Raw genomic sequence first — 21,541 nt, forward strand, 5'->3', positions numbered from 1 at the left:
ACTGCTAAGCAGTACTTACACAGAGGCAAGGACTTTTCTGTTTCTCACACCACCCCATCAGTGAGCTGATTGGGGATGCACAAGAAATTGGGAGAAGACACAGATGAGACAGCTGACCCCAGCTGACAAAAGGGATATTCCAGAGCATATGATGTTATGCTCAGCATATAAAACTTGGGGAAGGAGATGGAAGAGGTGGCTGTTCAGAGTGATGGTGTTTGTCTTCCCATGTAACCATCACTTGTGATGGAGCCCTGCCTTCTTGGAGGCAGCTGAACACCTGCATGCTGATGAAAAAAGGTGAATGAATTCCTTGTTTTGCTTTACATATGCACAAAGCTTGTGCTTTACCAGTCTTCGACTGCCCTTGTCTAAGCCCATTTTCACTCTTTTGATTCTCTCCCCCATCTCACCATGGGGAAGTGAGTGAACACACTGTGTTCTGTTTGGTTGCTGGCTAAGGTTAAACCACGGCACATTAAACATTTGGAGACTTGCACAGGAAATAATTATAAATCCAAAGGCAGTGGTCAGTTATGAAATAGACTGTAAAGACCTGGTGGTCCACTCAAACAAGAAAAATCCACAGAATTAGCCTCAGCTAATACCTAGCATTTCAGATGTCTGAAACGTTATTCAAGATCCTACCTGAACCTGAACTAATTGATCCTCAGAATTCCCATGAAGTATCAGCAAGCATTGGAATGGGCTAAACAATTAATAAGAAATCATTTATGTAATGAGTTTTTCTTCTTACTTGTGATTGTTTACACAGGTCATTACATCTATTTATTATACACAATGACACACAGTCTCTTTCAATACTTTGCTTGCAAAGAGTTTGAAATGTGCAACTAGGAGGAAGAAGAGAGTACTCCTGCACACTTATTGTTGCTTCCTGATAAATTACCAAACCCAACCAATCGTCATGGAATGACTGGGGATTTTGGAATCAAATATTTACTGACTGTATGTACAATTTTAAACTTCTCTTCAATAAAACATGTAGGACCTCCTATTTAAGGACAAAAGTGTGGTTTTTTCCATATGTTAGAGGGAACGATAAAATGTAAATGAGGCAGTACCACATACAGTGCATGGTCACATACCCCTCAGCGTGCCCAGAGAAGGTAATATGTAGAGTGGCTGCATTCATATAGGAAAAGGGGATAAGGCTGGAAGCACATGCCTTCCAGAAGGCTGGGCACCAAAAACTTAAAGCCCCTGCATCTACATTGATGCCACATTGGTCCAGTAGTACTGATGAAGCTTCACAGTGATGTAATCTGCTGTTTCCTTCTCCCAAGCACTCACGTTACCAAGCCTGTTACCTAGCAAAACGTGCCACACAAAGGGACAGACACAAAAAACGTGCCAGTACAAAGGGCAGTAGATCAAGAGTATGCCAAATTGAGATTTCCTGGTAAAATGCAAAGGTCTTTTTGAAAGCACAAAATACATTATATCAGTTTATTTAATAAAATTATTGACGACTGGGGAGGTGAAGGCAGATACCAGCAGTGAGGAATCAGGAACTGCAACCAGAATTTACCTGCTGAAGAATCCAGAGTTGAAAAATCCAAAGGCTGTAAGACTTCATCCAGTGGAGGGAGAGCAAGACTAGGATACCCTTTGTATAAACACAAAATTTCAGCAGAATCACTGACATTTTCCCAGGATAGTCTTCACAGAGAGCAGGCCCTTTTCTACTGCAGAAGTCCATTCCTGCATTGACTTTTGTAACACATTAACACAGCAGAATGGCTGCAAGTGTGTATAAAGTCTGTGACACTAAATATTGGAAGCAGAATAGATATTGGAAGCAGAATAGCATCCTTCTTTTCCTCTTTTCTGTGTTGTTCAGACCTGCTTTTCCTACTCTGTTTTTGCAGTCCCGAGCCGACAGGGCTAATTTCGGTCTGCATCCACTGTCTCATCTCTGAGATGATTCACCAGGACTGTGATCAGGGCTATGTATATTTGGATAACAGTACCATCCCCTATCTTTAATTTGTGCCTTGCCATCCTTAAAAGGTTTTTCTCTGTGGCAGCAGAGGGAATGCAGTTCAAGCAGCTGTTCTGAAGCATTTCTTTCCAGTATGTGCTTTTTCTTCTGCTGCTTTGCCTCTTCCCCGAAGCTGACAGGAAAGGACTCATCTGCAAGTGCGCCTAAATGTCTCTCCAGCAGGCCTGATAAGGCTGGGGGGCAGGTGGAGAGCTCTGGAAGGTTTGTACACCCCAGGCACCCACTCCAGATGACATGTTGCTCCTTACCAGGAGTAAATCCTGAAGCGAATCCTCCAAACCAGGCAAGCATTTGGGGGTGTGGAGGGTGGGATCAGCCAGAGACATTTACCGCAGGGTGCACAGGCAGAATGTTTCACCTGTCTGTGGTTGGTTTTACCCCCAGCCGGGCCGAGGCACGAGGCTAGGCTCAGCCAGGCCCAGAACTACAGCTCCCAGCATGCTCCAGGAGCTGAACGCAGGCTCCCTGCATCCCCTCACAGGCCTGCAAGGGGGGCGGGGGGGGCGGGGGGGGGGGGGGTAGGGGGGTTGTGCTGAGGGCCACAGGACGGCAAGGTGGGGAGGAAGGCCAGAATTGTTTTGTCCTCAGGTTCCCCTGTGCCATCTCTCTTGTAAAGAAAACCTGCAGGACCAGCAGGGCCCCCACTGAGCACTGGGTCTTGTCAGTTTAACTCCTGAGAGGCCCTCACATGGCCTGCCCATGGCTGGACTCCAATTAATTTCACCTTGTGTTGTAGTATAGATGTTTTAAGCACCCAGAGCAATGCTTTCAGGACCAGATGTAAGCAGGTGAAGAAGTTTATTACATTATAGAGTAAAGTTATATTGTCCATCAGAAGGCACATGTGTCACATCTCGGTCATTTTCTACTGGCATACATGTAATTAAGGCATATAATAGGTCAAAATAACCAAACAATATTTTAACACATCCAACCAAATTCTGCTTATTTTCTCTCCTTCAGTTACAAGGTGTTTACATTACTCTCAGAGTCAAAGACAAAACATAGCTTTCTCTAGCTTGAGCAAAGGCAAATCTTCCCTATAGTCTTCTAAAGCTATCCAAAACCAACCCTTTTCCCACAGCCTTGATTGACTTTGTCAATGGATGTCGCTCCAGGACACTGCAGAAGATCTTCTCCCACCCTGGGGTCCATAGCCGGTGGCATGAGCAGAGCAGCTTTGCTGGATGTGGCCCCATGGGTCCCGGCGGCTTCACGTCATTTCCCTGGATTTTTTTAGTGCTGTCAAGATACTGCCTTGATTACATCTGTAGTGCTTCACCCAGTAGCTTTAGCTAATTAAATGCTTTAAGACACCACGATGAAAGTTATATAGACACAAGCGATTTTTATGAACTGGTAGCATTAATTTAAACTCCATTCCAGCAGAGCATGTTGTGATGTTTCAGGCTATTAGTCCATCACTAATACAGACCACAGTATAGTTAATACCCATCCATTCAAATCCAAGACATATTTTGGTTTGCTGAATAGCCCTAATTCTCCCAGAGCTGATATAATAATAATAATAATAATAATAATAATAATAATAATAATAATAATAATAATAATAATAATAATAATAACAGTTATAGCAACAATAACAATAAAGGCAATTCCGGTGTGATTGGCTAATCTGATGGGTTTGCTCCTAGTTTATTTTTAATTTCTGGCAGCAATGATATTGGAAATTAAAAAGCTCTCTTGACATTTGAGTGACTCAAATCTCAGACCAGATGAAATGAGGTGAGTGAAGCAGCTCTGGGCTTTTTATTCTCTTCCATCATTATCACAGCTAATAAGAAGAAACAGGGAGGATGCCCAGCAGTGAAGGCTAAGGACCCCCCTCCCTTTTCTTTTTGTGCCATCCAAGATAAAGTACTAATTATCAGGACAGCTCAAGCTCATTTGTAGGAGGAAGGGATTTTAATGCTGCTTCAGTGAAAAGACTTAGCTCCTGTATGCCCTTGCACAGGGACTGAGGTACTTTGGTGATTTAAGCATCCAAATTAAAACACCTTGAAAAAAGCATCCAAATTAAAACACTGGCAGACATCCCAGTGGGCTTGCTCCTGAGACCTCTGCTCTAGCTCTTGTTTACAGGTGCAGCCAAAAAAAAATTCAACAACAAAACAATTTCACTTGGATCACCAGGTGTGGACAGGTCTTTCAGATAAGACATAAAAACTCATGCCCTTCTCTGTTTTGGGCAACCAAGATGAAAATCTTCAAGTGTAGGTTTACCCTAGTGTCCAACCCTGGTCAGCAGAGGGTATGTGTGGGGGTCATGCTAAGGTTCAAATAATTCTTTTGGAGTAAACGAAGGCCAAATGGCTGATGAACTGGGTTTATTAGATTGAACCTGAGGGAAAATGGGAAGCAAAAACAGTGAGAAAAACATATGTCAAAGAGAAGGGATATCACCATTTCCCTGGCTTGAAAGTGTAGAATTGTCACAGAAGCAGTCCCAAGCTTTTTGGCAGCAGCTGTGCACACCGTGAGGAGCAGTGGCAGGGGACAGGGGCCATGCCACGTAGTCTTCTCCAGGCCACAGACAGCGGGCCTGTGCCACGTGGCTTTTCTCTGGGATGCAGGCAACAGTGGGAAAGGAGCAGCATGGGGCCAGTGGCACAGACTGCCTGCCATGAAGCCCTCTAGGTACGCAGGCAGTGGCAGGAACTGAGTGGCGTGGGGCCAGGTGGAGCAGGCAGTGCAGATTCCTTCAGCTACTTGCTCCCTTGTGCTTCCCTGGAAGCCCTCCGTTTCCTCATCCCCACCCCATGTGGCAGAGCTGTGCAGAGTGCCCTGTGCACACCCCCTCTTCAGTGGCTCTGTTTGAGACAACCAAAGCATTAGGAACTCACACCTGGGACACAGGGATATGTGGGCAATGGTAAAGACCTGGACACTCACACAGCATTTGCTAGCAAATAAATTGCTTGTGGAGTAAAGCAATTGTATTGCAAGTCTGGGGATGAGTAAGAGTTTGGCCTGGTTCTGACTGGAAAAGACACAATTTCATTTATGCAAGGCCCAACTGGACTGTCACTGCTATTACTGACACAGAGAGCACACAGCAGTGCAGGCTGACCTCATTAATCACAGCTCCCTAATGCAAGGGAAAACATTCAGACACTGCACATTGGCTGCAGCGATCACAGAGATGGAGAGGTTAAGGTAAAGGTAGGGGGACAGCTCAACTACAAAGAGATTTTAGAGTCCATATCATCTGTCCTTCTGTCCCGGGGAAGGAACAACTAAGTCTAAATCACTCTTTATGAATATTTGTCTCACCTTTTTGAAAAGACTTCTAATAATGGAAATTTTGCAGACTTTCTGGCACTCTTCTATATCTAAAACCGCCTACACTGTGATGTGGAGAGAAGAACGAGAAGGAGGATTGTGATTTTGCAGGGTGCTCATCATCAAACAAAAATCAACCTCAAATCACTGTGGAGCTGTTGAGGGAAACCACAGTGGGAATGCATACTGGGATTTTGTGAGAGGGGCCTAAAACCCCTCCCCGGCACAAAGAGGGTGCCAGCACCCTCTTCGTTCCATGGACCCAGGTCCTGCTATGCTCTGCATATCCAGGCTGCATCTACTAAGTGAATAAATCAAGAATTTGGGCCACAGGTCTGTCAAATCCAGCAAATAATTAGTTTGAGATAAACCCCGCTATTTTCATGCAGGTGTTAAAGTGCTCTATCAGCAGGAATCTGTGTCTGCCATGTTCCAGATAAATGCTGGGAGAGGGGAGCACTCCCACCAGTGATGCAGAGCACCATGCTCACACACCGCCCCATCATCTGTTTTGTTAATGGCTCCATCGCTTGCCTGCCTCGAGAAGATTGTGCTTGCCATGCATCACGGGGACAGCTGAGCGTGACTTACGGGCTTGAGTGCCAGAGGAGAGCCATTCCCCCTTCCTTTTGCTGCAATGAAGCCTCAGGAGAGGCAAAACTCAGCCCTGCCCCTTCAACTCATGAGTGGGAAAAGCAGCATGTGATTTTGCTGCTTGCTCACAGTAATTGCCACCAGGGAGGGCAAGAAGGAGGCAAGGGGAGAGTGATGCCTCTGCACAGAAACCTCTCAATTCAGATTCTTGGAACTCCCCAGGATAGTGGAACACCTTTGTTTTCATAGTCTTCCAGGCATTTCCCTTTCCATTACATATAGCTTACAAACTTCATCCTCACAATCCCTCAATTGTTTTGGAGTGTTGGTTCACAGCATGAGATATTCATCATCTTTTATGGTATGCAAGACTATAGCAGCAGATGAGGAGAGAGTTTTCCTTGCTGGTGGTATCAGGAAGCCTGTGCCTCTCAGGTCTGAAGGGTTGGAGAGTGGGAAGAAAGCTTGTTGGTTGCCAGCAGCTCCCATGACTGTCAGACAGAGGCCAAGTTGGTAAACAAATTTCAGAATAATGGATATGGGTGCTAAATATTTGTTGTACTTGAGCAGGAGGGCCCTTGTCACCAATTACTAGGAGATGCTAAAGGAGATGGGATGTGTTTAAACCTCATTGTTTGCCATTAAAGCACAGGTTCTTTTGCTCTTTTCTGGGATAAGCAGCTAATACACTTCAAGCAATAGCAGAAGGGCCCCATGGATTAATTTCTGTCCTCAAAAATAAGTGATTTATTTTAATGTGTGCAAAATGCTAGGCAAGAGATAGAAGCAAGTGACCATTGGCTCCTGGGGCAGATCACAGTTTTGGATCTGTGGTATCCATACAAACATGCTCTTTAGCCTCAGCTCTGACCTGAAGGACAGGAGAGGACAGAGAATGTGCCAGGCAGCAGATTCTCATGTATTCCTTGCTGGTGGCCCTGCTGGCAGCCACAAGTTGTTCCTGCCATCCATCCTTGGCATGCCTGCTCCAGAGCTGGGGAAAATGGGACCTTCAGGATTAAAGAAAAACCTGATAGCTGCAGAGATTCCTCTACCCATTTCTCACCACCACTGCCCTTTTGAAATGTGTGAACTCTATGGTCCTTGGCAGTTGAGTATATGGGTGAATAGACAATACTAACTATACTATTAGCTACAGATCAATAACTGTAAGGATCCCTTGGCCCTTTCCCTGTTGCTAAAAGTACAACACAGAAAAGCTTAAAACACTGCAGAGGATTTCTTCCCAGCTTTAATGCCTGTGGTACCATTCAGTCTGGCACACGGAATAACATAGGGCACCAGTCTCCATCAAACCCCATCTGCAAGTGCCTTTTGGCTGCCAACTCAATGAGCCCCTTGCCTGGAGAATCGCAGTGGCTCAGGGAATACAGACAGGCTGTCGGCATTCAGTGTTTCATGCTTGTCTCTTTAGGCTCCATGAGGAAATGCCATGTGACACCCTTGTTGGCCCTGGAAGAATCAGATTAATTATTCCAATGAGAAATTTTCCCTAGCAAGTTATTTTCCTGTTCAGTGCACTTTGCAAATATGAACTGCCTCTTCCAAAACCTTCCTGTGAATGCTCAGAAAATCCTGGCTTTTCCAGAAAGGAAACTGAGGCATAGAGAAAAGTAAATAACTTGCCCAGGACACAGGAAAATGGGTGTAAATGAAATAGGAACCATTTTATCAGCATGCTTGTGGGAGTTTGTAAATTATAATTACAGCAGGTGATGGGACGGATTTTTGCCAATGCTGTGTGTGAAAGAGCAATTTTAAAACGTTCTCAATTTGAAACTCTCAGGTGTTTTCCAGCAGAGGAGGGAAGCCCAGAACAGCACATATAGATGTCTGCAGAACAAACCTGCTTTTCTCAGTTGCATCTTACAGATCCATTAGAAATCTTCCATGAACTCCCATAGATCCCTGCTGCAGTGATTAGGAAATGCTGTAGATAGAACATTTTCATTGCAGTGGAAAAGAAGATGTTAGGAAATTTGGGTTTAATCCAATGCAGAACAGGGGGGAAAAAAAACCACCCAGCCAACCAAATGAAAAAAGCCAACCCTGATTTCCTAGCTGTCCACCAAGCAGCATACCCAGCCAATATTTGTTTTGTATCGTGATAGAAAGTGGAAACACTGTGCCAAAAAAATAGAGATGTCTTTCTATTAGTGCTAAGCAGCAACCACTCATGGGATTTTAATGAAGAGATGCAAAAGAGAATAGCAAAACATTTCCAGCAGCACATCTGTGGTAAGAGGGGCTATTGGCAAAGGATGTTACTCAACTCTATGCATTTCTATATTTATGTTAAACTCAAATTATGCAGATATGAAATTTACATCTTAAAAAAAATATATATATATATATCCCTCCACATGTTACGAGGGCTGAAAATCTCAAAACTTACAAATTCCCCAAGCAGAAGTTGCTCAAGTTTTCTTTCACCACAATTTGAATTTTCCCCTGCAAGAAGATGCTGACATTTCATTTATCCCAAGAAATTTTGGGTTTGACTGAACAGCATTCTCCAGTAGAAAACACTGTTGGTATGTAGAGTTTCTGAGCGGCTCCAATCCCAAATTGGCACTTGCAGCCCATAATTAGGGACAGTCTACAGTGGCTTAGATAAAGATATGAACTTTTTAGCAGTTTAACTATGTCACAGTTGGAGAAGGCATTGTGAAGCCTGATGTGACCTTGTTTGCCTCACAGAAACACAGATGGGTTAAGAGAAAGCTTTGGGTCAGGGATTTAGGAGAATCTGCTCAGAAGTGCCAACATCCCATCAGGGTTTCATACTCAACCAGGCTCAAACTGCAGGAAACATATGGTATGAAGGGCAAGGAAGTCCTTCCAACAGGATCAGCATGAATAAACCACCTTCTTGCAGGCAACCTTACCCCAGGACATGCATGACATGATAAAACTGCTCTGCACCTAAGGCTAATTTACAGTGTCAGGGCAACAGCTGATAGCAGGACTGTGCATGCTTGTGTGGGATCACCTGGAAGGGAGTGGGGTGGGGTGAAGGGGTAGTCAGCCCTCACTAGTGGCAGTGGAGAGGTAAAAGGAAACTTCCTATCAGGCTGATGCCTCCATTTCCCTCGGGTTTAGGCAGTGTGGTTGTGTGCTTCACCCTCAGGAGTCCTCCATTTACAGGAGAACTGGGAGAGCTTGTGTCCTGAGGCAGTGTTGAAATGAGGATCTTCTCCTGGATGAGCCACAAAGTAGCTTGCTCCAGATGAGCCAGGAGGAGTTGAGCAGAAGCATGTCTCAGCTGGAAGTCTCTCTTAGCATCTATAACAACAGCAGGGTTATCTTTGCTGCTGAAAGGAGATGTTACTGTGAGCTATGACAAACTCATTGAGTTTTACAACAGCACTGGAAAACTAACTGCAATGAATTTAGAAAGCATGCCCAGGGAATGCTAAGCCAGTCCCTTTCTGCCTCCAGTTTTGCACCACTCATTAAATCTTGCAGCAGGGCATGAAACATGAGTTTGGGTGGTGTGCACGTGCACATGCAAACACATGCACAGGTTTAATTTTTGTACGGTTGCTCACAAGGGTATGGCCACTGTGAAGGGCTTTATTTTAGTGAAGAATAGGGAACACAGAGTTGATTGGAAGTAAAAGAGGGGACAAGAGCCTCCAGTGTGTTTGCTGAATTCATCAAAGAACAACATGACCAGCATGGTAAATCCTCAGCATTTTGTAGCCAATCAGCCCACTAATGAGAAAATGCATGTGGCCAAAGCTGTGATTGCACCCTAAGTTTCTTGGCTGCAAAACTGCTGCTCAAGCTACAGAAGAAAGAGTTGTACTTAGAAGAAATGCTACAACTCCCAAAGCTCTGAGCCAGGGGCAAGCCCTTTACTTGACAAAAGGTCGCTGGAGTGGGGCAGCACTGGTTCAGTGTAATTAAGGGGCAGATTTACACCAACAGACTTTGGAAGAGGCATGCTGAGGGTACTGCTAGGATCAGTCATGCCACACACAAGGGAGCTATTCAGGTGCCTACACATGGGCATCATAAACAGTGCATGGGTTTAGAGATGCCTGTCAATGGAGGGATGAATGTGGTACAGGAATGCTGCAAATCCATGGCACTTCTGTCACAGACTTAGGCAAGGTGGGATGCCTCAAGGTCTTGTAAATGTCACTGTTTCATAACCTACATTTCTCCTGAGGTAAATTGAAACTGGTGCAGGGATCTCCATGTCCACAGCAGGCAACACTTAAGGGTGCAGAAAAACACTATCAAGGATGTATTTTCCCCTTGACACATCCCCTTTAAGACACCTCCCAAGAGGGGAAGGCAGTCTAGTGTCTAACCTGCAGCTGATACCATCCAACTGCCCTAGAAATTGATTTCATCCCTTTCACAATGTCTTTTTCAGAGGGAAATGAGGGACCTTGTTGTTATTTATTATGAACACAGCTAGATCTTCAGAGATTTCCTTAATTAGCATCATTAGACACACAGCTTAATCTCAAAATCCTGGGCTTGTCAGCATGGCAAATTAAAACTTTGGGTTTTTGTCTCTTCTATATGGTGCTTTGGAGAGAGTGTGTGAAGTAAAACTGGGGGTCTCCTGACAGTTTCAGAGAGTGTGGGAATCTGTCTTTAATCTTTGATGACTAGAGCAGCATATGCAGAGTGGATGAGTGAGAAGGGTCAGTTCTGTGCCAGAGAGAGAAACCAAGGGTCATTGCCTTTAAAAGAAGACCTATCTTTTTGCACACCAGCTGAACTAAGCATACAGGCTGATGCCTCCCCCCCCACCCCCACCCCCTGCAAGAAATTTCTCAAAACCCTCCAGGAAAAATGGAGAAAAAAATCTTGCTCCAGCTAATGAACACTGGATTCTAGCAGAAAGAAACCCTACAGAAGTATCTGTGACATCCACATTAATAGCAAATGAGTTAGTCGTGATTGATGCTATTCCAGTGAACACCAAAGGAATTAATAATGATTAGGGCTATTATTTTAAAGCATTACCCCACAAAAAAAAAACCCAAAGGGAAAACAATTAGATGTCTTCAGTGGTTATCTTTCACAGTATACTTACTGAAGTGATCAGACATGATATTATGCCTATTAATCAACAAAATGATGGAAAGAAGGTAACCCGTGTACATCCATGAGATAGTCCTTAGAAGCACATACCTTATTTGCTGGTCTGCTTATGAGTCTGCTGCTGGCACAGAGGAATATATTGTTGGCTTTTTGGGTTTTGTAATAGTAGCAGATGCCTCACAAGTTCAGAAACAAGTTGGAGAGCCATTCATTGAAATAAAGAAAACAAAACCGCATGACCTTAGGAGCAGATTTTGCGTTCACAGAGCATATGACTCTGCTTAACCCCACTGGGTCTGAGGGAAAGAAACCAACAGTAGATCTTTCCACTTAATGGATTTGAGGCCTTTTAGCTCATGTTCTCCATGCCCAGTAAGATCAGTTCTTCACCAGTAATGAAAGGTTTCAATGAGCCTCATCAGTATATCACAAGTGTGGAAACTGAGGCTGTGAGATGCCAGGAGGTTTTCCTGAGGTCACAGACTAATCAGTACAGAGCCAGAGGGAAATCCTGATTTTTGGCATTCTGCATTAACCACTGAGTTAATAATCTCTTTTTTGTTCCTCTCTGGTGCGTTGATTCACTTCTATCATCAACAGGTCATGACCCACAGTCATTGCTCATCTGCGTCATGGTCTCATAATGCAAAATGAGCTTTTTGAAATTCATCTGAGCCTAATGGATGGGTTCAAAAAACAGATGCCAGCTGAGAGAGGACTGTGGGGTGCAATCCCTCCCCCAGACTACCCACCCCATGCAGAAGACATGGTGTCTCCATCTGTGCAATGCTTGCACTGTCATCAGGCCAGCACCAGCTGCTGTGAAAGGGAAGCAATGTATTCCTGTGCCCCACCACACCCATGGGCACAGGCTCATACCCAGCTGAAGCCTTCATATGGTTTATATACCTTCAGAGTGGGTTGATTGACTGGGACTGGTTGGGACAAAAGATGGTGGAAATGTGGACTTGCCCAGTAACATGATTTATCTGCATCCTCCCAGGAAGGGACAGATGAGATTTCACTATATCTAAAGTTACAATATGCCAGCATCTCTCTTCTCTTCCAGGCACTAGTTGTTATGTTCACCATACCCACAGTGTAGCTGAAGAAAGGAAAGGAGCTGAGCTTGAACACAAGTCAATGACAAAACAGCATCAAACTCTCAGGACTGTTTTCTTTTCCAAGTTAAATTTCAGCCATAATTAAACTCTCCCAGACCGCATATACTTGGCTTCCATTTTCCTTTTGAAAAGAGGTTTGAATTTTCCAGCCAATTCTCTGTACCCCTCAGTCACAACTTTGATGATTAATGTCCCCAAGCTGGGCTGAAAATCCCAATAGGAGCCTGTAATCAAATTCCTCATTGATTTCCGTGATACAGGATCAGAAGCACAATGATGAAGCAATCCTAATATTGCAGCCAGAGCCAAATGCCAATTAGATCCTCAGCGGGTGCAAACTGAGCTGGCATTGTTCTCCATGGAAGAGATAATGCTGATTTACACCCAGATGAAGATTTGCCATGCCAGCCTTTCCTGTGCTGTAACCCTGAGCTCCTGCTCCCTTGGTGGCCCAGTGGCCCATATGGAGGTGGGTAAAAGTGTTTTTCAGTGACTGTGGGTGCCCATGCCTCTGGAGTAAATGTGAAATGATTTGCCTTCTCTGTACTTATGAGGGGAACTGAGCATAGTCCTTGCTTTAAAGCTCCTTCTAAGCTGCATAGAACTACCAAAGTTCAGCAGTGGAAATGCATCTGTTCACACATGCCCTTATTTCCAGCCTGAGCAATAGCCCTGAAACTCTTTGAGAGGATTGGGTTGAATTCCTGCCCCCTTCTGCCTTGGGGAACCTCATGGCAGCAACGCTGGTTCTTCACAACTCCCAGAGCATCCTGGCACAGCCCTGCAATGCAGGACAACTTGCCCCGCCTCCCCTGGCTGCTCATCGGTTGTCACTTAGCCCTTCCTTTCCTCATCTAGGCTTAGCATTGCTTTGAGAGACAAAATCCTTGTGATTCCACTACCACAGAAATCAAAGCAGGGAAGTAGAATAAAAACCTTAGAATCTGTCTTCAGAAAAGAAAGGGTAGCCATGTAAGGCTTTGTGAAGCCACCCACCCGTCCTCAAGCAGGCGATGTTGACCCCCAGTAAGCACCTCCACGGTGGCATGCTGCCCACTTGGGAGACAGCAGTGCCAGCAAGGGGTTAGCCTGCACCCTTAGAGGAACAACACACATTACAGACTGCAGAAGCCAACCAGAATATATTCAGGGAATTAATTGTATGGAAAATTATCCAGGCTATTAAAAGCCACACAAACATGCTGAATATCAAGCATTTTAAGCGTACACAGAAAAACATCATTTTGAAGGGGATTATTGTTTAAATAGGCAATAGGGCTTCTAGCAGATAAGCTTCCCGCTCCTGTCTTCTCTTATTGTCTGGAGTACATTATCTCCACCATAATATTCTCAGCTCTCTCCAGGAGTATTGTCAGAGTGAAATGCTATTTTAAAAAGTATATGTTTATGTTTCAATAGACTTTATAATAGCAAACACATCTGCCTCAGACACAGTAAGTGAGAGGGAAGAAAAGGAGAAGGAAAATCAGAGACAGAGGTTGCAGCTTCCCCAGTATTGAGTATAATAGGAATAAATATTACCCAGCAAAAGGTACTCTGGTTTTGGTTTGTTTTTGTCTCCCTGCTGAATGCAAGGGATCCCCGGATCTAGAGGAGAGTCAGCTAATGTGCACTTGATAATGGGACAAGGAGACAGCAGCACGAGTCACTTGGACAACATCAGGTCTGTGCAGGACCCCAGACCCACTCTAGTATTTATTACCTCACCAGTTCAACAGTCAGGTAGTTGTACTTTCAAGCCTGAGTTTAAAAGTTGGGAAAACAGCTCCCAGCAAGGCCAAGCCATCACAGGCTCGCAGCAACCTGCTCTCACCTGGGGAAAAGTTTGGCTTACCCTGATCCTGCATCTTGTACTTCCACAGAGGCCTGGAGGCAACCAGGGCTGCCCCTGTATTTCACTGCGCTGTGCATGTCCGTGCACACACGTAGATGTGCCTGGCTGGTCTGTGGCATTTCTACATGGGAAAGGGGCAGAAACTACCCCTGAGCCTGTAATTCACTTTTGAAGCTGTCAGACATCATTACAATGTATTTCTGAAAGATATGCTGTACAGAGCGTATTTCTAACAAGCTTCCATGTGATTTTCATCTCTCGAGTGAGAGAAACCTGATAAAGATATAGATCCATTCTCACATCTTGGCATAAAATCATATCTTATTGGTTTAGATCATTCTGTGTCTTTTTCTTCTTTCTTTTTCTTTTTTATAGTACTAGTGTTTTCTAGTTCCAGCAGAAAATACAAACACTCAAGAGATCTCATTTTTCTGCTAAATGGATTTTCATTCCACATGAGTTATCTCTCTCTAGTAGATATAAACATACACACAGAGATATACCATGTACACCTCCTCACGTTAAATGCCAAAGACACCATTAAATGCAATGGTAAAATAAAAAATCTCCAGGCTCACACTCAAAAATCCCCTCTTTTAAGCATTCACAATTTAAAAGGTACTTAAAGAGGCGTTCTTCAAACTTGAGTCAATTTTAGCCTCTCTAGTGAAAGCTCATAAAACAAGCCAAATAGTAATTTTCTGGGGGAGCTGCTCTGGGAACGGTGCACGTGTAACATTTCCATTGTTACATATGGGATGAGTGTGTTCTCTATTCATGTTCACCTAACTTAAATAGGTCAGGAAGCAGATTCTCAGTAACCATAAGAAAATATTGCAGAAAGGAATTAATCTGTAGTGAGAGGGTCTTGTTTCCACTCTGAGGAAAAAAAAAAAAAAAAAAAAGGAAGAAAAAGAAAAAAGAAAAAAAAAAAAGAAAGGGTAAAAAAGAAAAGGAAAGAAGACGGGGAGAGGAAGAAGGGGAGAGGAAGAAGGGGGGAGGAAGAAGGGGAGAGGAAGAAGGGGAGAGGAAGAAGGGGAGAGGAAGAAGGGGAGAGGAAGAAGGGGAGAGGAAGAAGGGGAGAGGAAGAAGGGGAGAGGAAGAAGGGGAGAGGAAGAAGGGGAGAGGAAGAAGGGGAGAGGAAGAAGGGGAGAGGAAGAAGGGGAGAGGAAGAAGGGGAGAGGAAGAAGGGGAGAGGAAGAAGGGGAGAGGAAGAAGGGGAGAGGAAGAAGGGGAGAGGAAGAAGGGGAGAGGAAGAAGGGGAGAGGAAGAAGGGGAGAGGAAGAAGGGGAGAGGAAGAAGGGGAGAGGAAGAAGGGGAGAGGAAGAAGGGGAGAGGAAGAAGGGGAGAGGAAGAAGGGGAAAGGAAGAAGGGGAAAGGAAGAAGGGGAAAGGAAGAAGGGGAAAGGAAGAAGGGGAAAGGAAGAGGAAAAGGAAAAGGGAAAAGGGAAAAGGGAAAAGGGAAAAGGGAAAAGGGAAAAGGGAAAAGGGAAAAGGGAAAAGAACAAGGAAAAAGGAAAAGGAAAAAGAACGAGGAATAGGAAAAAGGACAAGGAATAGGAAAAAGGACAAGGAAAAAGGAAAAGGAAAAAGGAGAAACTACAAAGGACAATCTGCATACTGAGTTTATGGCAAGCTTTTTCTTACAGACTCAGAGCCAAAAATCTGCTGTCAGTTACATTAGTATAGATCTGGAGCAGCTCCACTATCATCATTAGAGTTACAGGCCAAATATGTAATGAAAAGAAGTATTTCAGGCTTGCCAAAAATCTTAAATGCAGGTCCTGCTTTGGGCCACGCTGAAAGCCTAGATAAGTGGCCTGATTTTTGACACACCCTTCACCAACACTTCCTGTCCCCTACCTATTATAATTACACCTACCAACAATGTATGTGTAGATTTATACTGTGTAATCAAGCATTATTTGACCTCTAGTTTTGGGAGTAAAGAGGAAGTCAACCCTTTGACTTATCATGTCTTTGATGTTAAACTCTACAGACACAATACTATTCAGAAGAGCCTGATAGATGGCTGGATAAAATATCCAGAGAGATCTTAATGCATTCATTTGCCCTTCCTTTAAGATACGGCTGTCAAAGGAGATCGTATCACCAAGAGTGCTGGCGAGATTCAGGATGACCTGGGAAGTTTTAGGTGGCAAGATCCAGGGGAAGATTTTCTTTGTTTTGAGAAAGGACATTGTGCTACTGACTTTTTGCTTCTTGCTCTTCCCTACATCTTCCCAGATCATAATGGATTGGACATTTGTACTTCCTGGTTTAGCTAAAAAGCCTAATCTTGGACACAAGACACATTAAAAAAATCTTCTTTTAATGCTTACCAGCTCTTCTTCTTTCCCTCCCTTACAAATCTCAATTACCCAAGATGGTGACATTCCATTAAGAATAAAAAAAGAGACAAAACCATTTTGATGAACTGCCACTTAAACAGCAAAAATTATGTTACCAAAATCCTCCAACCTTTTTTCTTTTTTTGGACAAAATCTCAGCCCCTGCAGAGCTGCCACCCTGGCACATGCATGTTCCTATGTGCAGACAGTGCATGCAGATCCATGAAGGCTTCACCAAAAGTTGGTATTGAACTCCAGCCGTGGCTGGAGAGCAGGAATACTAATCAGCTCCTGTTTACCACACTGCTGCAAGGTAGAGTTCACAGAGTGCCTGATGTAGTCTCTTCTTCCATCTTCCTGGAGATGCAGAGTATGTAGAAATGTGAAGGGGGGGAAAAAAAGGCAGGTTGTTCCCAGGGGTGTAATTGGTCAGCAGTGCCTGGATCATAGCCAGAAGATCAGAGGAAGAGAGGAGAGCACTGAGTAATGAACCGCATGCTTTTAATTTCACTTAAGAACTCAAAGCAGGAAAACCTGAGCAGTATCCATGGGGATTGCAATCAATAGCCAAGCAGATAACAAAGAACTGGTGCTCAGGATAGAAAACGCCTAGGCCCATTAGTTTATTGCTCAGCCTTTCTTTGGGGACTCGCTCTTTCTTGCCTCTGTTTTTGGCTCCAGCTCTGAATCCTTCAAACACTAGGGAGCAGCAGCTTCCTTTGAAAGTCTCCTGGCTTCACGATGGGGCTGTCGCTGTCAGCTTTTACTGTGTGCCAACCTTTAAAATAAAGACAGAGAAGCAGGGGGGAAGGGGTGGGGGGGGCTGGTGGGAAAACGTTCCTGATGATAATTTGATTGCATTAATGATCAAAGTGTTGCAGACTAATTACCAACACTTACCTCTCAGATATTGTTATCGTTTATTCCCCCACCCCATCTTTGGCTTTGTGTCTCCCCTTTATACAGGGTGGTAATCTCCAGCCTGACACCTCGACCTGCACCCCAACAACTTGACACCCCAGGCTGCCTGATGAGCTCCCCCAAAGGCATTCAGGGAGCATCTCCCACCGCCACCCCTGACACAACACCACTATGTGTTCCCTTTGGTGAATACTCTCCCATTTCAGGGGTCTTGGGGAACCAGTTAGGTCTGGGTGAGGTAAGCAGAGCAGGTTTTGCTATGATGTAGAAGGGCTCCTGGGGAAAAATATAGCCACCTCCTCTTCATCAGATCTCCAAATATTGATCCCTCAGGGTGGATACTTGGGCAAGGTGCCTGTATGGGAGCAATCCCAACAGAGTGCCCACCAAGCCAGAAATGCAAATAATGACAGTCCCAAACAATGTGCTTTTCCATACTGCTTCCAGCATCCATTTTAACTAGACAAATGCCAGCCTGCTGCCATCTGGTAACAAGAGGTACAAAAGGCTTGGTGAGGAGCAGAGGGAATCTGAGCAATATTACCAGTTGCACACAGGTTGCAGAGGAGATTTCTTTTTAACTTGGGCTTTTCATACTCAGAAATTAACATAAAGGACTCTGACAATGATGAAGACTGAGGAAATACTACCTCAAATGCCCCCTCTGCTTCTACCCTCTGTGGCAGCAGGAAAAGCATCCTTGCCTGTTTCAGTGCCTCCTTTCTCTAGGGGATGGGCAGGCAGGAGTGAATACTGGGTTGGATTTTATTTTATGGTTTTAATTAGATTATCTTTAATTGACTAACACCTTCCCCTGAGCCATCTTGCAGTACTCAGAGACAAAATACCATGGAACTGGCCCATTTTCCAAGAGCACTGTGGTATTTCCTCTCTTCCTGCAGAGAAATAACCTCCACACAGACTTGGCTATCCACTTGCAAATACCAGAAATAACCAACAAACCAAGGAACAGATTCACAGTCAGTGGCAATCAGCTTAACCTGAATGGAAGAGTTGCATCTCTTCTGCATGCTGCTAAGGAATGCTCCTAATGGGGGTCTATTCCATCCCACTCCTTTTGCAGGGTGAAGCTAAAGTTGATGCTAAATTAATCCTTCAGAGATGCTAGTTTGGAGGTGGCACTCAAGACACAAGTGGGTCCCCCTGGTAGAATAGAATTAACCAGATTGGAAGAGACCTTTGAGATCAAGTCCAACCTATCATCCAACACTATCTAATAAACTAAACCATGGCACCAAGCACCCCATCAAGTCTCTTCCTAAACACCTCCAGTGATGGTGACTCCACCACCTCCCTGGGCAGCCCATTCCAATGGCCAATCACTCTTTCTATGAAGAACTTCTTCCTAACATCCAGCCTAAACCTCCCTTGGTGCAGTTTGAGCCTGTGTCCTCTTGTTCTGGTGCTGGTTGCCTGGGAGAAGAGACCAACCCTCACCTGGCTACAACCTCCCTTCAGGTAGTTGTAGACAGCAATAAGGTCTCCCCTAAGCTTCCTCTTCTCCAGGCTAAACAACCCCAGCTCCCTCAGCCTCTCCTCACAGGGCTTGTGCTCCAAACCCCTCCCCAGCTTTGTTGCCCTTCTCTGGACATGTTCCAGCAAGTTAACATCTTTCCTAAACTGAGGGGCCCAGAACTGGACACAGTACTCAAGGTGTGGCCTAACCAGTGCTGAGTACAGGGCAGAATGACCTCCCTGCTCCTGCTGGCCACACTGTTCCTGATGCAGGCCAGGATGCCATTTGCCTTTTTGGCCACCTGAGCACACTGCTGGCTCTTACAGCTCCTTCATTCCAGGGTATGGCTGCAGTTTCCAGACTCACACACAGCTGGGTGCTCATCTTGGTGATGTTTGCAGGCAGCAGCATGATTGGCCGCAAGCATTGAGAACAGGGTGAGGCGGTTCGGTAGGAGCACCCCCAGCAGATGAGATGTCACTCCGTTTGCTTACACGTACTGTGCACAAACTGCCCATTATTGGCATTGCAAAGTTACTGTGGCTGCAGGAGACACAGCATCATCTTTCAAAAGGCTGTTATGAAAGTGGGTCAGACGTTTTCCCTTCCTGGGGCAATCCTTTAGCATAAGCAGGGATTTAAGTGTGCACGATTCCCATTACCCACCATTGTTATACTCCTTCTCACAAAGAAAGGGCTTCATAATTTGACCAGATCTGTCAAATGTGCACACAGTGATGAAAATGGCCTATTAGATGATAGGAGGTTGCCCTTTCAGAGCTGAGGAAGGGCTCAGCCCTCCTGGGAGAGCATGATTCCAATCCTGAACAGATAAATTATGCTTGATCATAGAGGAAACATTTTCAGGGGGGTCTTTCCATATGGACATGCAGCTACTCTGCTTGTTTTGTTGCAGGGGAGAGTCCAGCTTTCACCTGACTCTCCTCTGCAGCCACAAGAGTGGTTTCAGGCATGACTTAGCTGTTCCCGAGCTTCACAGCAGAGCCAAGAGTGAACCAAGCCAGTGAAATTCTGACCCTCCACCCAACCAGAAGTTGTGTGATGCATCTCCCATGCAGAGAGCAGAGCAGCACATCCAGCACCTGAATGGAGAAGCTACGCAGCAAGGGAATGTCTGGACCTTGTACAGGGCAATGGCGTTGGACCATCAGACATCCAGAAGTCTAGTACAACATCATCCAAACCAGTAAGGGACTAAATTAAGATATCAAAATGCAAGATGCAAGACCCTAAACACTTGAAAAGCTGAGCTGGAAATAATTTTAAAAGTGCATCAAAGACCCCTATGAGTGACCAATCTCTTCCCCATCTCAGACACTCACATTTGGGGCCAGCTCTGAACTCACTTCAAACATTAGAATAAGAAACAGAAAATGGTAACAGAAGAGGACATGTAAAAAAATCCTTTCTCCATTGCAGCCTTAAAAATGACTTTTGTGGTTCTCCTTAAAAGAGAGAGTGTGTCAGAAGCCTTTGCTGAGCTGACCTTGTTCCACGATGCTCTTCCTCTGTGGAGAATGTAAGGCTAATAGGGAAAAGGAGAGTTTAAAAGGAAGGAAATGAGGAAGATAAAGGGGAATCCTGTATTGCACAGGAAGGAAACACAAGACTGGAAAAAAATATAATTAAAACCCCAATCATCATCATCATTCAGTTAGAAATGGGTGAGGGCATTGTTTTCTTCTGTGTCTGAAGGCAAGCTCTGGGTCTTTGCTCACTGAAAGATAAGGTATTGCAAATAACTTCTGAATTCTTATCCTCCCCATTTCCAGGGAACTCAGTGGTGGTGTTTCTTAGGAGGTAAGGCTGTCTATCAGCCCTTGGGATTAAAACCACTTCCAAGGATTCTGAGGTAGGCCCAGAGGGAAGACAAGAAGCAGCAACTTTTTTCTTTCATTTTTTTTTTTTTTTCCTGTTTGGCTGTTTATTTCAGAACAGCTGAAGAAATTATACAAATGGACTAACAGGTGCCACATACTAATGAGCGTTTGAGAGCTTTCATGTTTTCAGACTCCAAGGTGGAAGCAAACTAGCATACATACCAAAAAATGAACCAAAATAAAAACGTGACAAACCTGACCCTCTCCACAAGATTAAAACACAGCAGTAGTCAGGGAGGCAGCTTCCTAGTGATGACCTCCAAGGGATCCAATGTTTATTCCCTTTCCATGGGTCTCAGCTCAGCACTCAGAAAGGTGATCTTTCTAAGCACCAACTTGTCCAACTCTACCCCTGGTCAGAGGAGAATTCAGTCTGGCTCTTGCCTCCATACTGGCAATAACGATTCCTCAAATGGAAATTAGCCGACAGATTTGATGATGATGCACGAGCCAGAAGAGAATACAGCTCGCTCTGCCATAGCTCTGCAATCTCCTCAGGGAAAACAGGAGTAAAAATCCATTCGTGTTTGCAAACAAGATATGTCTTGAATGTTCACTGGGGACCTCTTGAGCAAGGAGGTGCCAGTTTTACTGTCGTTTTTCTAGACATCACATAAAACCTGCAGCCCAAGTGCATGAGGTATTTTCTTCGCCAATAAAGACCTTTTGCCCTTGTGTCCTATACTGAAAGTGTTTCAATTCCTCCAGGAATTGTTGTCCTTCCTAATGTGATTACTAATCTGGGGATCTCTCATGCAGAAAAGGAGAAAGAGAGTCTGCAGCTTGTATGTTTTCCTTCTCTTTCGTTCAAGGCTGCAGATAAACACAACTGTTAGTCAGCCACATGACTGTAGCTACTGGATCTTCATCATATCTACTAGGACCATATGTAGGTCGACAAG

This window comes from Melanerpes formicivorus, unplaced genomic scaffold (genome assembly GCF_026170545.1).
Source record: "Melanerpes formicivorus ecotype bairdi unplaced genomic scaffold, bMelFor1.0.p_v2 SCAF_185, whole genome shotgun sequence".
Lineage (NCBI taxonomy): Eukaryota > Metazoa > Chordata > Aves > Piciformes > Picidae > Melanerpes > Melanerpes formicivorus.